The following is an 18,046-nucleotide window of genomic DNA, read 5'->3' on the forward strand; positions in this document are numbered from 1 at the left end:
AGGTACGGGGCAAAGCTCAGTTTCTCATTTAAGCCACTGGGGGACATAGTGCCAAGCTCCACGATCCATCTGGTTTCGGCCTGTGCTAGCATCTGCTTCAGATTTCCACCTCTTATGCCCCCATGTATTCTATCGATTCCCTTCACTTTAAGGCCACGTGGGTCAGAGTTGTGGTATAGCCTGAAGTGTTTGGGCAGGTTCTTCAACAGCAAAAGGTCCTCCACGTCCTTTGATGCAAGTATGTCCCTGACATGCTCCCTTACCCTAATGCGCAGTTCCCTGGAAGTTAGGCCAATATAGACCTTAGAACAGGGACACTGCGCAAAATAAATCACATATGAAGTGGTACAGGAAATGTAATGGTTAATAGTGTATTCCCGAGTACCATCCATATTTGTAAAAGTTTTAGCCCTTATGATGTTATGCAAATTGCACGCCAAACAATTCCCACAGGTGAAACATCCCCACCTTTGTCTTGAATTGCCAAAGGGACTTTTCTGGGGAACCACGTAGTGGCTCTTCACCAATTGATCCTTGAGATTTTTGCTTCTCCTAGCCGTGATCATTGGTCTTGTGGAAATTTCTTTCCACAAGATCGGATCAGTTTGGAGGATGGGCCAATGTTTAGTGAGAATCTGGCGAATAGTATCCCACTGGCAATTAAAAGTTGAGATAAATCTCATTTGGGGGTCACTCTTATCCTTCACTTTACCACAGCTACCGAGTAGACCTTGTCATGGGGTATATTTAACCCGATGGTATCCCTGTTTGATATACCTTCGACTATAGCCTCTCTCCTGGAAACGGGCTCTCAAATCCCTAGCCTGTGCCTCAAACCCATCCGCAGTAGAGCACGTCCGTTTGGCCCTCAAGAATTGGCCCGTGGGAATGGCTCTAATCATGGAATGGGTATGTCCAGAGGAGGCGTGCAGAAGCGAATTGACCGAGGTCTCCTTTCGGTAGATGTCGGTCTGGACGAACACAAGGTCATCCACCATCAATGCAATATCTAGAAAGTCTATTTTACATTCATGCCACTTGTACGTTAACCTGATATTATGACTATTATTGTTCAGAGTGGACATGAACATCTCCAGCTCAGGGACCGGACCTTGCCAAATAATGAAGAGGTCGTCGATATAACGAAACCAGCACTGCACATGGTCGGCGGTGCATGCCCCCTCCCCGCGAAACACCTCCCTCTCCCATAGGCCAAGGAAGAGGTTTGCGTAAGCGGGCGCACACACCGCCCCCATGGCAGTGCCGCGCCTCTGCAAGTAGAACCGATCCCTGAAGGTGAAAAAATTATGGTATAGTACAAATTGCAAAAGTTCCAGTAGTAGATCGACAAGGGGTCCGTCCAAACTACTCATCTCCAAGAAGAATTTTACTGCACGCAGGCCATGCTCATGGTCAATGCACGTGTATATGGACTCGAAGTCCGCGGTGACAAAGAGCATATCGGAGTCCAAAGAGAGACCGTCGACCCTCACCAGGACGTCCGCAGAGTCCCTGACATAGGAGGGCAGCGTCTCCACCAGAGGTTTTAGATAGTAATCAATAAATTTACATATTGGATCGCAAAGCCCTCCTATGCCAGAGACTATCGGACGCCCCGGGGGGTCCGTAGGGTCCTTGGGTATCTTTGGGAGGAGGTAAAAGGTAGGGACTTTGGGAAATTTTGTCACCAGCCCATCCAGCACTTTTTTGGGAATAATCCCCTTTTCCCATGCATGGGTCAGGATTGAGTCAAGTTTTAAAGAGAAAGTGGTCAAAGGGTTTTGAGGGAGAAGGGTATAGTTATTTTTATCTCTAAGTTGTTTAAATACTTCCTTCTCATATTTGTCCATAGGCCAGATCACGACATTTCCCCCCTTGTCCGCTTGTTTAATGACTACATCGTCCAAAGCTTTAAGTTGTTTTAAAGCACGTCTTTGATTTGGACTGAGATTGTCTTTCCTTATATTGGTGGAGATCTGTTTAAAATCTTCAGTCACCAGCCGTGCAAAGATATCAATTTGTGGACAGATAGACAAGGGGGGAAAGGTTGTGGATCTGGGCATGGCTGACTTAGGGAATTTGACCATATCCTCTGACTCTTGTTCATTAAGTAGTCCCTCCAATACCTCCAATGCCTCCTGCTCAGTCCCACCGCAGACGCCGACATACTCCCCTGAACGATGGTGCAGCCTCCTCAGGACAAGCTTACGGCAAAAAAGATTTAGGTCCTTCACTGCTGTAAAGAAATGAAAGCCGTTAGTGGGGGAAAAAGATAAACCCAAGCCCAACACCTCAAGCTGTGCCTGGGATAATGTGTGTGTGGAAAGATTAATTACCTCAAGATTATTATTAGTGGCACTGCGGGTCTTTTTAACATATTGCTGTGGGGGGGTGTTTTTCCTTTTATTATATTTGTTGTGTTCTCTTAGCATTTCTGGGATTCAGTACAGCAGAGGAACCCTCGCCATGTGATTCACCACCACTCTGTCTGGACTCATCCACCGAAGTAAAGGAGGACATTGATCCAGATCTTGATCTGCTCGATCTCCTAATTTTGTTATTTTTCCTCCATTTATACATGGTTTTATTTTGAAAATCGAGGTTATCCCGCTGGAGTTTCCTTGATTTAAAGCCAACAATTTCTTTTTCCCACTTCTGGAAGCATGATTCAAGGTCTTTATTGAAATCTTCCAGAGCCCCCACAGATAAGTCTTTCCTGAGGTTACCCTGAATATCCTCAATCTCTTTTTCAATGTCTTTAAGCTTCACATCATCTAGTTGAACCAAAATTTCCATGAATCCTTTGGAGCAATCCCCAGCAATTTTTTCCCATTTATCCTTCAGTAATTCATCATTAACCATAAAGGATGGGAAAATCTGGACTCGTAGACCACGAGGGATCAGATTTCTGGCCATGTAACGCTCCAGGAATGCTCGATCCCACCACACCTTAGTGCGTTTGTGAAGGAGAATCCTTTAAACAAGCAATTTGCTCCTGTGTATCCATGCTATTTAAAACAGTACCCGGGTCGTCCTTAAATACCTCATCAAGTTTATTGAGCCACGTTTGATCACGCGCTCGATAGTCCATATGTTTTGGATCACAAGCTGTGAAAAACACAGAAACAATTACAAATACAAAGCTGTCCAAAAACATAATAATGCTAAATATATAGGAACCTCCAGCAAGGAAGGTTTATCCATCAAAGCATTAAATATAGGGGTGTGTTAACCTATCATAATCTAACAACCGGGTACAAAGTACCCAAACACACCACTCTAACAAAAAGTGTTTAGAAAAATTAACAAATTTTATTATTAAAAACACAGAAAATATCAAAATGTCGTATTCATTAAGAGAAAAGGATGAGTACCCAAGTACATAGCACAAAAAAAGTGATACAGGAAATAGTATACAGGCTTCTGGGATCATATAGTCTGTGTCATAGCATATGGGCATCCCAAATATATAAGTCCTAGTCTAAATAGACCTAAAGTGCATAGTGCCAAGTTCCCAGTCCAGTTTAACACATATAGAATGCCTGACACATACCCATGTGGTGAGCCCGTCCTTAATATCACACACGTCCCGACGTACGTTTCGCGTCTTCCGCTTTCTCAAGGGAGAAAAAGATAATTGTGCATGTCATGTCTACATAGTTGCTGGCTTATATGGTATCCCCACTCACCTATTGCCCAATAGTGTGTCGCGCACGGCACCGCCGCCTCCGGGTCTCAGGTGCATCTAATGCCGGCACTCAGCTTCAGCGTGCAGGGACGAAATCCCCCGTGACGTCATATCTGCACGCCGGAGTTAAAAGAGGCCTTCAAAAAGATGTCGGATCCCGGAGTGTGGTGCACATGTGCATTGCCATTTTGTTGAAGTCCAACCATCCCACACACCAGCCTCTAATGCACAAGTGTGCAGCCCTTTCTCTTGATGGATTAAGGTGGTGCAGAGATCCCGCCCTGACTTGTGCATACTAATGAGAAAGATCGCATATCTCCCTACGCTTTCCCTATGTTGATGTTTAGATCATTTAGATGTCCAAATTGCTCAAAAAATACAAGCAGTGATATATCACACAGTAATCAAGGGGCATTCATGAAAAAAAAAAAAAGCGAGAAAGATCATATATAATCAAAATAAACAAACACAGATTTATAGCCTTCAGGTTAATTCAGGGGATTCTTCAAACATATAGTGCAACCAAGTTGGCTTTCATGCGATCTTCAGAGGTTGTCAGTGAGTGCAGGATCTTATTCATAGCTGACAACTTGCTGTATCAGCCACGATCAGTGTTGGCACCGTACATATTTGTTTAACCCCTTAGATGTTGCTGTCAATAGTGCCTACATCATACAAATGGTTGACAGAGTGTGGGGGCTTCTTCTCTATCCCAATTGGTGCCCTCAGATCATGATTGTGTGGTCCTGATGTTTGCAATGGCAATTCACGACCAAATAGCGGCCTTAGAGTCTGTCGGCTGTTGTAACCTGTTCAGAAGTTACCGACATTTAGGTGGTAAAAATACACATTTTTATTTCTGTCAGACCACTTTGCATTAATTCCTGTAAAGCACCTGAAGGGTTAATAAACTACCTGACAGCAGTTTTCAATTTGGCCGGGGGTGCTGTTTTTAAAATGGTACCATGTTTGGAGGTTTCCCAATATATGAGACCCCTAAAGTCACTTCAAACATGGATAGTTCCCTAAAAAAATAAATGTTGTAAATTTCCTTGAATAATGAAAAATTGCTGCTACATTTTTAAACCTCCTAAAATGCTAACAAAATAAAAGAACATTTTACAAATGGTGCTGATGTAAAGCAGACATGAGGGAAATATTATTTATTAATGGTTTGCTGTGGTATGACTATCTGGATTAAAGGGATAATCATTCAAACTTTGAAAATTGCTAATTTTTTAACATTTTTCTCAAATTTTTGATATTTTTTATAAATAAACACAAAACACATTGACCTAAATTTACCATTATAATAAAGTGTAATGTGTCACAAAAAACAGTCTCAAAATCACTGGGATTTGTTGAAGCGTTGCAGAGTTATTACCACATAAAGTGACACTGGTCAGATTTCAAAAATTTGGTTCCATAACTAAGGGGTTAAAACACCTGTGGCTAAGAGGTGGAGTGCTCAGTCAGAAGGCTAATGAATACAAATATGAGTTGGTGACTTTAGGTTCAGCATTTGTTCACACTTAGTCTATGTTTGGATGTGACGGTCAGTTTTTTGAAACCAGGTTGAGCGTAGACAGCCATTGCTAGAACTCAGCATGAATAGCTGCCCACAACTGTTGATCTGTATAGCTGCGATCTCTAAGGCATGTTATTGTAAACGCTGCCTGATTGCGTTGAGCCCTGGCTGCGTAGTACGGAGGTGAGGGAGGGGTTCTCTCTGCAGTGTTGGAACAGGTGTTTAATCAAAGCAGAGTTTGAGGGCCCAGGTGGAGGCCCTAGGAGAGGAGTAGGAGGCAGAAGCATTGCAGGAACTACAGAGGTTTGTTCTGCAAGACCTGAAGATTACAAGACTTGGTGTCTAGTGACACCTAGGTGTTTACTGCTTTAGCTCTCCATCCCCTGGTGTGTGCTAGTTTAGTTCTCCAACCCCAGCAGTTTAGCAGTTTAGCTCTCCAACCCCTGTTGTCTATTAGTTTAGCTATCCATCGTATGGTGTGTAGGGGTTGAGTACTACAACCCTAGCTGTTTAGTAGTTTAGTTATCTATCTTATGGTGTGTAGTGGTTTATCTCTCCATTCTCAAGCACCCTGCATGCCTTGGGGATTGCAAGACTTGTGGAGCAGCCCCTTTCCCTACTGCCCCCACAGCCACCAGAGTCACACATTACCAAGTTATCTAGATGTAACTCCCCTGTCCATGCTTGCTCATCCAGCTGTCATTGCTGAAATGCACCCTGGAAGACATAGAATTTTTCGGGGAAAGGGTGATGTCTGTGACTTGTAGCACAGGCACATCTTTCTTAGAGAAGAAATGGTGACTGGGCAACTAGTCCTGGGGGGACTGTGATGGCCATCAGCTTTCAGAAACTGTCTGTATGTATAAGGTGAAAAGGCTGCATTTCCATGGCCAACAGATTGGAGAAGCCATGCAATAATCACAGAGATCACAGGCCATGAGTCATACAGTAACAAGCACTGTGAGCTTTGTTGGGAATAGCTCTCAGATGGCCCCTATCATCCAGACAATGACATGATTGGGGATGAATCATCTGTGGAGGCCACAAGCTGTTCACAATAATTAGTTCTCAGAAAAGTAATAGCGAGTGTACGACTTATCAACGTCCAGCTTAGAACACATGGAATGTGTGTATATCCCGCCGTACGATAACTGCTAACTCCACAATAACCCTACACACCTCGCTGCCAACAACAATCCTGTTTTTAACCTAATAAATAAATTCTGGCCAATTGGAAGCCATTCTTCTTTTGAGATTCACACCATGAGGGTGTGTCATTCCCTCTCCCTCAGAGTAGTAGTCATATACCAGCCCCCAGTCTCAATCACCCACTTCCTATCCTCAGAATTGACATCCCTTATCCTGGGAGACTTCAACAGCTCCACCTTCCCAACTACAACCCAGCTTCTATATCTAGCCAATTACTGTGGCCTCTCACAACTTTCAAACTCTGAGACACACAAAGACGGTAATACCCCTGATATGGATGTAATAAACTTAGTGCTAAGTGCAGTTGAGATCAGTATCATGGGTCAGAAAAGAGGCCGAGAGACAATAGGTTAAGAGTTCAAGAATATTTATAATGATAAGCAGGTAAACAGTTATGACACAGCAGGTTAGTAGCAGGCAGAGCTGGATAGGCAGTAAGCACGTGTACAGACCGTGAAAGTCCAAGTATGTTAGGTCCAGAGACCTGGAGACCAGACCAGGCCTCCTAGCAGGGAGCAGTCCAGCAGCAGAGACGAGTACAGAGCACATCCAGGGAAACAAGTCTTTGCAATGAAGAGATGTAGAACCGGAGACAGACGGGGTATCCCGAAGTAACGAAGAAACCAGCAAGATAGCAGTTCTTCCAGCTTGATCACAAGTCAGGAACAAGATACTCAATCAATGAGTACATACAGAGCTCCCTTAAATACACCACAGACAGGAACAAGGAAAATCTGACAGGAAACAAGAAGGCCCTCGTGAGGCCAATGACTCCATCTTAGGTAAGGGCAAAAGTAACTGAACTGAGGGTAAACAGCAAACAGAAAAAGATATACAGTCCAAGTCCTTACACTGGACTTTATCTGGTTCAGTTCAATCTCCTAGGTGATGCACCTCTTACCCTTTGTCCCCCATGAAATCAGGATTGTAACCACAATTTAGACAATTTTAGGTGCTCCCTAAATACACATCTCTTTAGGGCGGCCTATCATGTTCCCTAATCATAGTCCTTTTTATACATATAGCTTATTCTCTTCTTCTCTGAACACAATTCGCCATAAAACTCAACCATACCCATAGAACCATTTTCTCAAGATGGTTGTACCATCATTGTAAATAAGCACCTGTAATTTGTGTCACCCCACCTCATTGTAGATTGTAAACTCTGAATAGCAGAGTCGTTGTTATTTTTGCTTTAATTGTTTGATTATCTTAAACTTTTGATTGTTTTATATGAACTGTTGACTAAAGCTATGCGGACTGTTTTTGCGATATAAAAATAAAGATTATTATTATTAGTAGATTGAAGATGATGAAGTTCAAGATGATAAGTATAATGCATGGTGCGTTCCAGTGGGGTCATGCGCCCTTGTGTGTGGAGGACGGCACTATCGCGAGGTCCAGTATGCCGGAAATGGGAGAGCGTCCACCATGCAACTATGGCAGTAAGTGTATAAAAGGGAGAGTAATGCTGTGTATAATTTAGCTATTACACCATACTGGGACACATTGCATCTAATTATCAGGCCTCCTGATGAGCCAAATGAGTTGAAACATGTTGCGGCATTAACAAGTGATATGGCAGGTGGCGGGTGATATGAAAATAAGATTAGTATCAAGCTTCTGTCTATTTGTTATGTAATTGCAGATTTGTTCCTCACTCTATGAACCAGACCGTAAAAAATAGGTGGGATATATAAAGCTATGGTCCCTATTTACATTTTAGGATATAGCCATTAAGTAAGGTTTCTGCATGTCAGAGGATAAAAATAATCCTGTGTGATGGTCAGTATAATATGGGGGATAGCGCTAAGATCCCTACTGACATCAAGCAATAGTTGGATGTTTGCGAGACTGTTCTTAGGATTATAATCAATCACTATATATATATATATATATATATATATATATATATATATATATACCACAAATCTGGCTCATGCGTTCAGATTGTTTTTAATTTTGGGGGTCTATGGTCTCCTTTATCATAGATGGTCTATATTTATTGATAGGGGTCTCTCTATTATCTGGGTAGAGGGCTCCATAGTGGCTGCAGGGTATATCAGGGGCCCTAGGGAAAGCCATTGTTGAGTGGGGGCGCCATTATGTTCCCCTCCCCCAGGGTGCTCACCCCCGCAGCCAGGTAGGTGTGAGCTTAGAAGACACACCTAGGGACCTTTAGTTTACCCCATTAGTTTTTAATAATGGTTTTGAGCACATTTTTCTTTTGAGTTGGGTAATTTGGTCACTCTTTTGGTGTGGAACCTATTACGGTTCTTTTTAATAATAAGGCATTTTTTGAATAGGGAATTTTTATGATATTATATTTGAAGCCCTAATTATATCTCTACTGAAATTGATTAATAAATTTGAATCTGGGATGGCCAGATACTAGCACTGGCCCACTAGCCCTCAAAAATCTGTTTAATGAAGTATAGAGTGGATATAAGGAATATCTAAAATCCTGGTGGGAGACTAGAACATTGGAAAATTATTTAAAGAATCGAATCTTCCCAAGGGGGCTAAGAATTAATATTAGTCCCTCTCAAAGAATTGCATCTCCTGAGTTGATGAATATATGGCTAAAGTAGTCTGCTGATTCATCAATAAGATTCATGCAGATTCTATTAGCCGAGGAAAAGAAGGTGTTTGAAAAATCCACTAGACAACTCAATATATTGATTGAGCTGGTACTTAAATGTAAAGCAGACCCTGACTTTAATAGGTGGGAGGGACTTTTACAGACGTTGGTTGAGAAGTATCAGGCCCTCCTAAAAGAAAGGAAACATTTGCAATTTCAAAGAGATCTGAGAGATTTCAGTGAAAATCAGATTTTTAATTTTAAAAAAGAAAGACAACCTGAGGCATCATCCTCAGATCTAGATACTTCGGACACTGAAAAAACTGATATAACTGGTGGGCCACAACAGTTTAGAGGTGCCGTACAGAGAGGGACCCTAAAAAGATAAGAAAATCTGAATGGGATATAGAGGATAATCTGGAGAAGGGGGAGTGGAGAGCCCTTGAGGCCCTAAAGAAAAATGATCAGGTGATTGTAAAACCCTCTGATAAAGGGGGAAACCTGGTGATCATGAGTCACCTGGAATATCGGGCTATATAACATTCTACAGGATAATACTTCATATGATGTACTTGGTAGCAACCCATTGACTTCTTTAAGGAGGAACTAAGGATACTTTTGGAGAAGGCTATCTCTCATAGACTGATTTCTAAGACTGAATTTCTCTTACCCAAGTTCCTGCTCTTAGCAACATTTTATGCATTAACCAAGGTGCATAAGGGGCTTGATCCGCTCAAAGGTCGACCAATTGTTTCTGGAGTGGACTCTTTGACACAAAATTGTGGGCTGTATATAGATCAAATTCTTTGCCATTTTGTCATCTCCACTCCATCATATCTTAGAGATACAGCGGATCTACTACTTAAACTGGAAGGTATACATCTGGATAGAGATACCTGGTTGGCCTCCATTGACATTGAGGCTCTATATAGCAATATTCCGAGCGGAGCGGGAATCAGGGGTGTGGAACATTTTTTGCAATAAAGGTCGGTGGCATGTAGAGAACACAATGGATTTGTGATATCTCTTCTTGAATTTACACTTACCCACAATGCCTTTACCTTTGATGGGAAACACTACCACCAGCTCAGAGGCACTGCGATGGGGAGTCCCTGTGCCCCATCATATGCAAATCTGTTCCTTCTACACTGGCACAGTCACCATCTGGCCCCCCTGAAGAGAGGGATCCCTAAGGGTAAATTCCTTAGACTTAGGAGAAACTGTTCTAGGAATGATCTCTTCAAGAGTCAATCAGTGTATATCTTTTATAGATTCAAAGAAAAGGGTTACCCTGGACATGTCATTGATACGGCATACGATTTTGCCAAAAAAGCAGATAGACAAAAACTATTGCAGAAACAGGAAAAAAATAGCCCCACGGAGATTATGAGAATCATTGGGACTTTTGACACAAGACATCATGAAGTTAGGCAAATTTTCCTCAGACATTGGGATATTCTTAGATTAGACCCGGATCTAAGAGAGGTTGTGGGTGAACGCCCAAATATTACATTCAGAAAAGGGAGATCTATGAGGGACACGTTGGTACATAGCCAATATTCTAGACCAGTGGGACTTGGCTGGATAGGAGACCACGTGGTTTCTACAGATGTGGGGACTGCAGCATGTGTAAGTGGATGAGACCTACTAAGGCTGGTTTCACATTTGCATTTTTTGCCGCTGTGTTTGTAACACATATAAACGCATGGGTCGTGTTTTCCTATATTTAACATTAAAAATGCATGCTTTTTTTTTGTTTGCGTTTGGCTGCATTTGACGATGCATGCGTCGCTTCGATGCTTACGTCTTGGCGCAGAAATGCAACATGTAGTAATTTCTAGAGGCGTCTATTTGCCGCAAGGAAACGCATGCGTTCGATTGCGTCAAAAAAACATATTGCTGTCTATGTAAACGCATGCGTTTTTTAGCACATGCGTTTGGTTGCGTTTTTGAACGCATGCGTTTCAATTAAGATAACAATGTCTAGACACTGATAAGCCACCCCCCACCATAAAGGTGATAAAAGGGAGGGTGTGGACAGTTGCAGGTCACTTCTCACCAGACTCTGAAGCCGAAGAGACACGGACAGGCCACATCTTGGAGGACAAGACCCTGAACAATATGAGTATATCCTAGCCAATGCCTTTATTTTCTATTTTCTGTCTCTACATGTCCTAATTTCTGCCATTTCTTTCTTTCTACATGCATCAGAATGTCTTCTTCAGATTCTTCAACTGGTGAGGAGTTTCAGCCACGACAGTCGGAAGTGGAGCATGTCAGTGAGGTGAGTATTTGCCTCGTCAGATTGGTAAGTATTCACTGTCTCATCTACACATGTGACAATTTGATTTTTCCTTTTTTTAGAGCTCTTCTACTGAGGCACAGACAGGGCAGGAGCAGCGGAGTCAAGGTATGGTGGAAAGATGGCAACGGGTACGTATACAAGGCTGACTGTCCTCAGTGTAATATTCTTGAATCTTCCTATCTTTCCACTTGTATTTCTAAACTTTTTCCTTCTGGAATCCTTTTGTATCTTGACTTTCCTATTCATGCCATTTCTCAGCATCTTTTTTCTTTCTTTTCCTTATGTAATTGAGCAAACTGTAATGACTTTCTTTAATTTTTAGGTTTCACAACGGGACGATAACCTGATAGACAATGACCTACTTATCACCCTGGTCCAGGAGCGAGTCCCGTTGTGGGACAGCCGGGATCTACTGCACTCGAACAACACCACGATCTGGCGGTTGTGGAATGAGGTGGCCCAAGCGATGTAGGATGGCTGGGACAATGCCACGACATGGGTCCGAAGTGCATTTGGTAAGTATTGCACTGCAGTGTGAAGCAGCAGAGACCTTGGCCGTGCTCACTCGACTGTGTGTAATGAAAGAAACTCTCCGGAGTTTCTCTCATCACACACAGTTGTCTGAGCACGGCAAAAAGTCCATTTTCTGACCATAATGTTTTTTTTTAACAGTGGACAAAGTAAAAACACGTTGGCGTTCGATAAAGGACCGCTTCAACAAGGACCTGCGTCAAGAGAGTCGTGATCCCAGTGGTTCAGGAGCAAGGATCCGAACATACAAATACCATCGTGTTCTGGCATTTTTAAGACCGGTCCTTGCCCAGAGAATGTAAGTATTTATCACATGCTTTAGGTTGTATTGCATTGCCATAATCTGTATTTTTAAATTCCACAGGATTTTGCGTCTGGTTAATTTTTGGTATTAATTTTCTTTTTTTTTTTTCACAGCACATACAGCACGACTGTCGGCCGAGGTTCTGGAGTGGTCCTTCATCTGACAGTCACGGACCCATCCCAGCCATCCAGCAGCGCAGCAGCAAGTGGGCCTTCCATACTAACTGGAGACCAGGGAGCTGGTCCATCAGGTCTTCCCCTTTCGCAGTCCTCTTCCACTGCCCCCTTTTTTTGGGGCTCATCCCAGCAGCGGCAGAGGGCTTCGGACAGGTCACTCATGCCCGAGTTTTTGCACTTGAGCTCGGTTTTACACGAAGCAATCAAGGCTTTAGGTGACCAAATGGATGTTTCACATAACCTCTTGAATGCCTGTATCCAGGAGGTCACCAAAAGCCTTGATCAAGTGAAAGTCGACCTCCAGAGGACAGCTCATCATTTTTTTAACCAAATTGAGCAGGGCATGTCGGAACACCTTACTCCTGATCTCCAGCTGAGTGTCATGCAGGCCTGAAATGCTGCTTACGTGCAGGCTATGCATCAGAGTCGGTATTTCCAGCAGACAGTGGGAGCATATCCAACTGTGCCTTCACTGTCACGATTAACCTCAATGCCGACCTCTGCTGCATACCATTGCACGACCACCTCAATTCCTTCCACAGGCGGACTCCACTACAGCGCCAGCACCATGACGAGTGCAGTTGGACATCCCACCGCCACCACCATGACAACCGCTGCTCCTGCTTGGACCTCCTCCACTGACACCATGATGCAGCAGGACCCTGGCATGGCTTTCCGTACTGCTACCACCACGATGCAGCAGGACCCTGGCATGGCTTTCCGTACCGCCCCCATCACGATGCAGCAGGACCCTGGCATGGCTTTCCGTACCGCCCCCACCACGATGCAGCAGGACCCTTGCATGGCTTTCCGTACCGCCCCCACCATGATGCAGCAGGACCCTGGAATGGCCTTCCACTCTCCAAGCGCTATGGACTCTGGCATGACTGCACGCTCGACGAGCACTATGGACTCTGGCATGGCTGCATGCTTTACGAGCACTATGGACTCTGACACAGTGCAGCCGGACCCTGACAGGTCACCCGGCACCACACCATGGCATATGAGCCCACCAAGATGTCCCCCAACCAGGCAAACCCAAAAAAAAAACCAGAAAAAAAAAACAGAGGACTCTTAGCATTCCTCCCCCTTCACCTTCCAATGTGTCTGTAATGTCAGTTTTCTCTCACCCTTCCAGTGCGTCTCAAGCCTCTCATGTGTCAAGCCCCATCCCCGAACTTCCAGACCCTTCTAGTTTCATTGCCCCTTCTCCTGCCACCTCTGCGTCGTCCACGGTTAGCCAGGCCTCAGTTCTTCACTCCCCCCATTTACATCACTCTACCAATAGCCGGTGCAGTAAAAAATAATTTTTTTTCCAGTTGTTAACAAAATAAAAAAAGTTTGATTTGCCACAATTATGTTTGGTTTATTGTGTCTATCGCCGCCGGCAACACACACCGTGCGCCAAGAAACGTCGCCACACACTTACTTTTTGGCCCACATCATATTTCCAGTAGTTAAAAATAAAAAGACTGCAGCTTTGTGTGTCTTCAGTATACAGAAATTAGGTGGGCCAAAAAATATTACATGTATCTCCATTAGTGTTGAGCATTCCGATACCGCAAGTATCGGCCTATACTTGCGGTATTGGAATTCCGATACCGAGATCCGATATTTTTGTGGTATCGGGTATCGGTATCGGAGGTGTAAAATAAAGAATTAAAATAAAAAATATTGTTATATTCACCTCTCCAGCGGCCCCTGGAACATCACCGCGAGTCACCGGCGTCCGGCAGGCTTCTTTGTTTAAAATGAGCACCTTTAGGACCTGAGGAATGACGTCGCGGCTTCTGATTGGTCGCGTGCCGCCCATGTGACCGCCACGCGACCAATCAGAAGCTGCGACGTCATTCCTCAGATAAATTCCTAGAATGAGCGCCTTTAGGACCTGTGGAATGACGTCGCGGCTTCTGATTGGTCGCGTGGCGGTCACATGGGCGGCATGCGACCAATCAGAAGCCGCAACGTCATTCCGCAGGTCCTAAAGGCGCTCATTTTGAACAAAGAAGCCTGCCGGACGCCGGTTCCTCGCGGTGATGTTCCAGGGGCCGCCGGAGAGGTGAATATAACAATATTTTTTATTTTAATTCTTTATTTTACACATTAATATGGATCCCAGGGCCTGAAGGAGAGTTTCCTCTCCTTCAGACCCTGGGATCCATCAGGATACCTTCCGATACTTGGTGTCCCATTGACTTGTATTGGTATCGGATATCGGTATCGGCGATATCCGATACTTTTCGGGTATCGGCCGATACTATCCGATACCGATACTTTCAAGTATCGGACGGTATCGCTCAACACTAATCTCCATAATCTCTTTTTGTCTGTGCCTAGTGTGGCAGTCTGAAGAGAAAATGGTGGAAATACAGTGCAGACCTCTACTGAACATGTCAGGTGTCAAAAAACTCATTAGTTATGACACCTGACCTGTTGAGTAGATAACTGAAATGTATAACCACCATTTTCTCTTCTTTATACATAATCTATTACATACAAATTGAGGGGACAATGGTTGTCACACGCTACATATCTATGGTCACCTGCACAGGTGTCAGAAATAGTGAATTCATGAGCCTGTATATGTTTTTCATGAATTTATTATTTCTGACACCTGACTTGATGAGTATAGATAGTGTGACAGTGATTGTCTCTTCAGTTTGTGTCCAATGGATACAGGAGAAGACAATCATGACGCAATGATGTCAACAAGCTTACCAATAAAGCAACATGGCTGCCATTACTAGCAGTATGTGGCCAGTGTTTTATATCAGTATTTGTAAACCAAAACAAGGAGTGGAACAATTAGAGGTAAATTATGATATTAACATAATAACTAGCACCTCTGCCTTTATCACCCACTCCTGGTTTTGGATTACAAAAACTGTTATTAAATACAGATCAAATACTGCCAGTTTTAGGACAACCTTGGTTTGGGGAGGAAAAAGATAGGAGAGATGGTCAACACAATCAAAACTAAAGTTTATTAATGAGAAATATTATTATCATTGTAGAAAATTACTGGTACAGATATAATTACAACAGGACATTTACACAACATTGTCCTGCCATGACACACGTCCAATATCTGAATCAAAAAAGGCAGCAAATTGGTCCCGCATGTGACCAACGGCTGCAGTTGACCGCAGCGGGTGATGCTGGAAATCGGGCAGTGGGTGTGCAACTGGTTCATCCAGTTCAATGTTAGCTCGCTCCTTAGTCATTATGTAATTGTGGAGAACCACTCAGGCTTTGACCACCTCGTCGACTGTTTCCACTTTTAGATTTATGGCTGATGCAAGAATGCGCCATTTAGCGACCAGAAATCCAAAGGTACACTCTACTGTTCTTCGGGCCCTGGTCAGTCTGTAGTTAAAGATCCTTCTAGTGTGGTTCAAGTCCCGACTGGAATATGGCTTCAGTAGGTTTTCACACATCTGGAAGGCCTCATCCCCAACCATAACAAATGGCATCGATGGACCTTGATTGTTGGGGAGAGGTTGTGGCGGTGGAAAATTGAAATGGTTGCCATACACATGGCGGCCCATATCCGAGTTCTTGAAACTCTGGGAATCATTGCCACGGCCAAAAGCTCCAATGTCCACGGCGATGAAGCGACAGTTCGCATCGGCTATTGCCATGAGCACCACAGAAAAATATTTTTTGTAATTGAAGTACTCTGATCCTGTCCTGGCTGGTTTGATAATGCGAATGTTCTTTCCATCCACCGCTCCTAAACAGTTGGGGAAATCACACACATTCCAGAATTTTTCCGCAATTTCAAGCCACATGTACATTCCACAAAGCCCGGAAGGTGTCCGTAACTATTCCGGACAGGGTGGATATTCCAAGCCGGTATTGGAAGTGGAGGGATGATAAACTTTCTCCTGTGGCCAGAAATTTGGAAGAAAAAAAAACTCAAAAAAACCATTACAATCTATTCTTTTTTTGGTGTGGTTACAATAATAAAAATAAAGGAAAATACACAAAAAATACATGTCAGAAAAAACTAAATTTGGACTGTCATTGGTTTAGATTTTGAACGTACCTTAATGTAACCAGCAGACGTTCCTCGGGTGGAATCGCTCTACGGAGCTGGGTGTCCTGTCGCCGTATGGCTCCTTGGACACGAGAAAGCAAATCCCGGAACGAGTCTTGCGACATTCGTGTGTATTCCTGGAATTTCTCCGGGTTGGCATTAAGCTCGGCATAGAACATGTGATAGGCTCCATGGCTCTCACGTACTTCAATAATGGGGTGCCTCCAAAAATGCCTACGTTGTCTCCTTCTCCATCTTTCGCGATTTCTGTCTTGCTCCCAAGCAAAAGCACAGGCAAGAAACAGCTTGAAGCTGAAATCCAGGTTGAAATAAAAGCTCTCCATGCGAAGATCCATCATGACACAGGATACAGTAGCAAACTGTTAAAATTTCAGTAGCCCTAGGGTCTATATATAGAGATCCCATCATATACGCCCTCTGTAGTCCCATTGGCGGTGTCTGGTTATCTTGATTTTTCTCCTGTGAAATTTCTCATCATGCGCACCAAAAACGCAAACGCAGGAAAAAACGCATGTAAACGCGTACAAACGCGGCGTTTTTTTAACCACATGCTTCAACGCATGCGTCTAAAAAACGCTGCGTTTTTACGTGTTTATATGCATTTTTTCCACCACTTGCGGATGCGTTTTAAACGCTGCGGATTTAAATGCAAATGTGAAACCAGCCTTAGTCGTTTCGTAGCTCCGCAATGGGAAAATATTTTGCCAACAGGAATTCTCTAATTGTAAGGCCACAGGGGTAGTTTATTTGGCGACTTGTTCCTGCCCCAGGGATTACATAGGGAAAACGAAAAGAGAATTCAGGAGAAGAGTTGGGGAGCATATGGGAGGCATTAGGAACAACAGGGACACCCCACTGGCTAAACATATGAGGACAGTCCATGGGGAAATCAAGTTTATGATTATTGAGGTGGTGAGTGTTAATCCCAAGGGGGGAAAACATGGATAAAAGGATCTTGAAAAGGGAATGTGAATGGATTTTTAGGATGGAAACTTTGGAGCCACGGGGAATCAATGAACAGTTGTCTTATGCCTGTTTTCTGTAGCCATTGATGAGAACATTTGATGACCTTTTTGAGGTAGCTGGTTCGTTCTATATTTTTGGATAATTTCCCTGTGTATTGGGAATGATGTAGATTGTTATGTAAAATGTATTTATGTTTATCTTGTTTACTCTCTGGGTACTGCTTATAGTTTTTCCATTGCCTTGAAAAATAGCCACCTGGGAAATATCTCTTTAGCTGCTCATATAATAATACATATTGGTAACATAGAGATAAAGGAATGTCAAAAAAGGGGTGATTTTGAGCTTCGGCCAAATATGATATTCCGGATCATGGTGGAATTAAATGGAAATTAACATATGTGAACTAACTTAGTACAGTCATGGCCAAAAGTTTTGAGAATGACACCAAAATTATATTTTCACATGATCTGCTGCTCTCTGGTTTTTATTAGTGTTTGTCTGATGTTTATATCACATACAGAAATGTAATTGCAATCATATTATGAGTACCAATAGGTTATATTGACAGTTAGAATGAGTTAATGCAGCAAGTCAATATTTGCAGTGTTGACCCTTCTTCCTCAAGACCTCTGCAATTCTCCCTGGCATGCTCTCAATCAACTTCTGGACCAAATCCTGACTGATAGCAGTTCATTCTT

Source organism: Ranitomeya imitator, chromosome 3 (assembly GCF_032444005.1).
Source record: "Ranitomeya imitator isolate aRanImi1 chromosome 3, aRanImi1.pri, whole genome shotgun sequence".
Taxonomy (NCBI): Eukaryota; Metazoa; Chordata; class Amphibia; order Anura; family Dendrobatidae; genus Ranitomeya; species Ranitomeya imitator.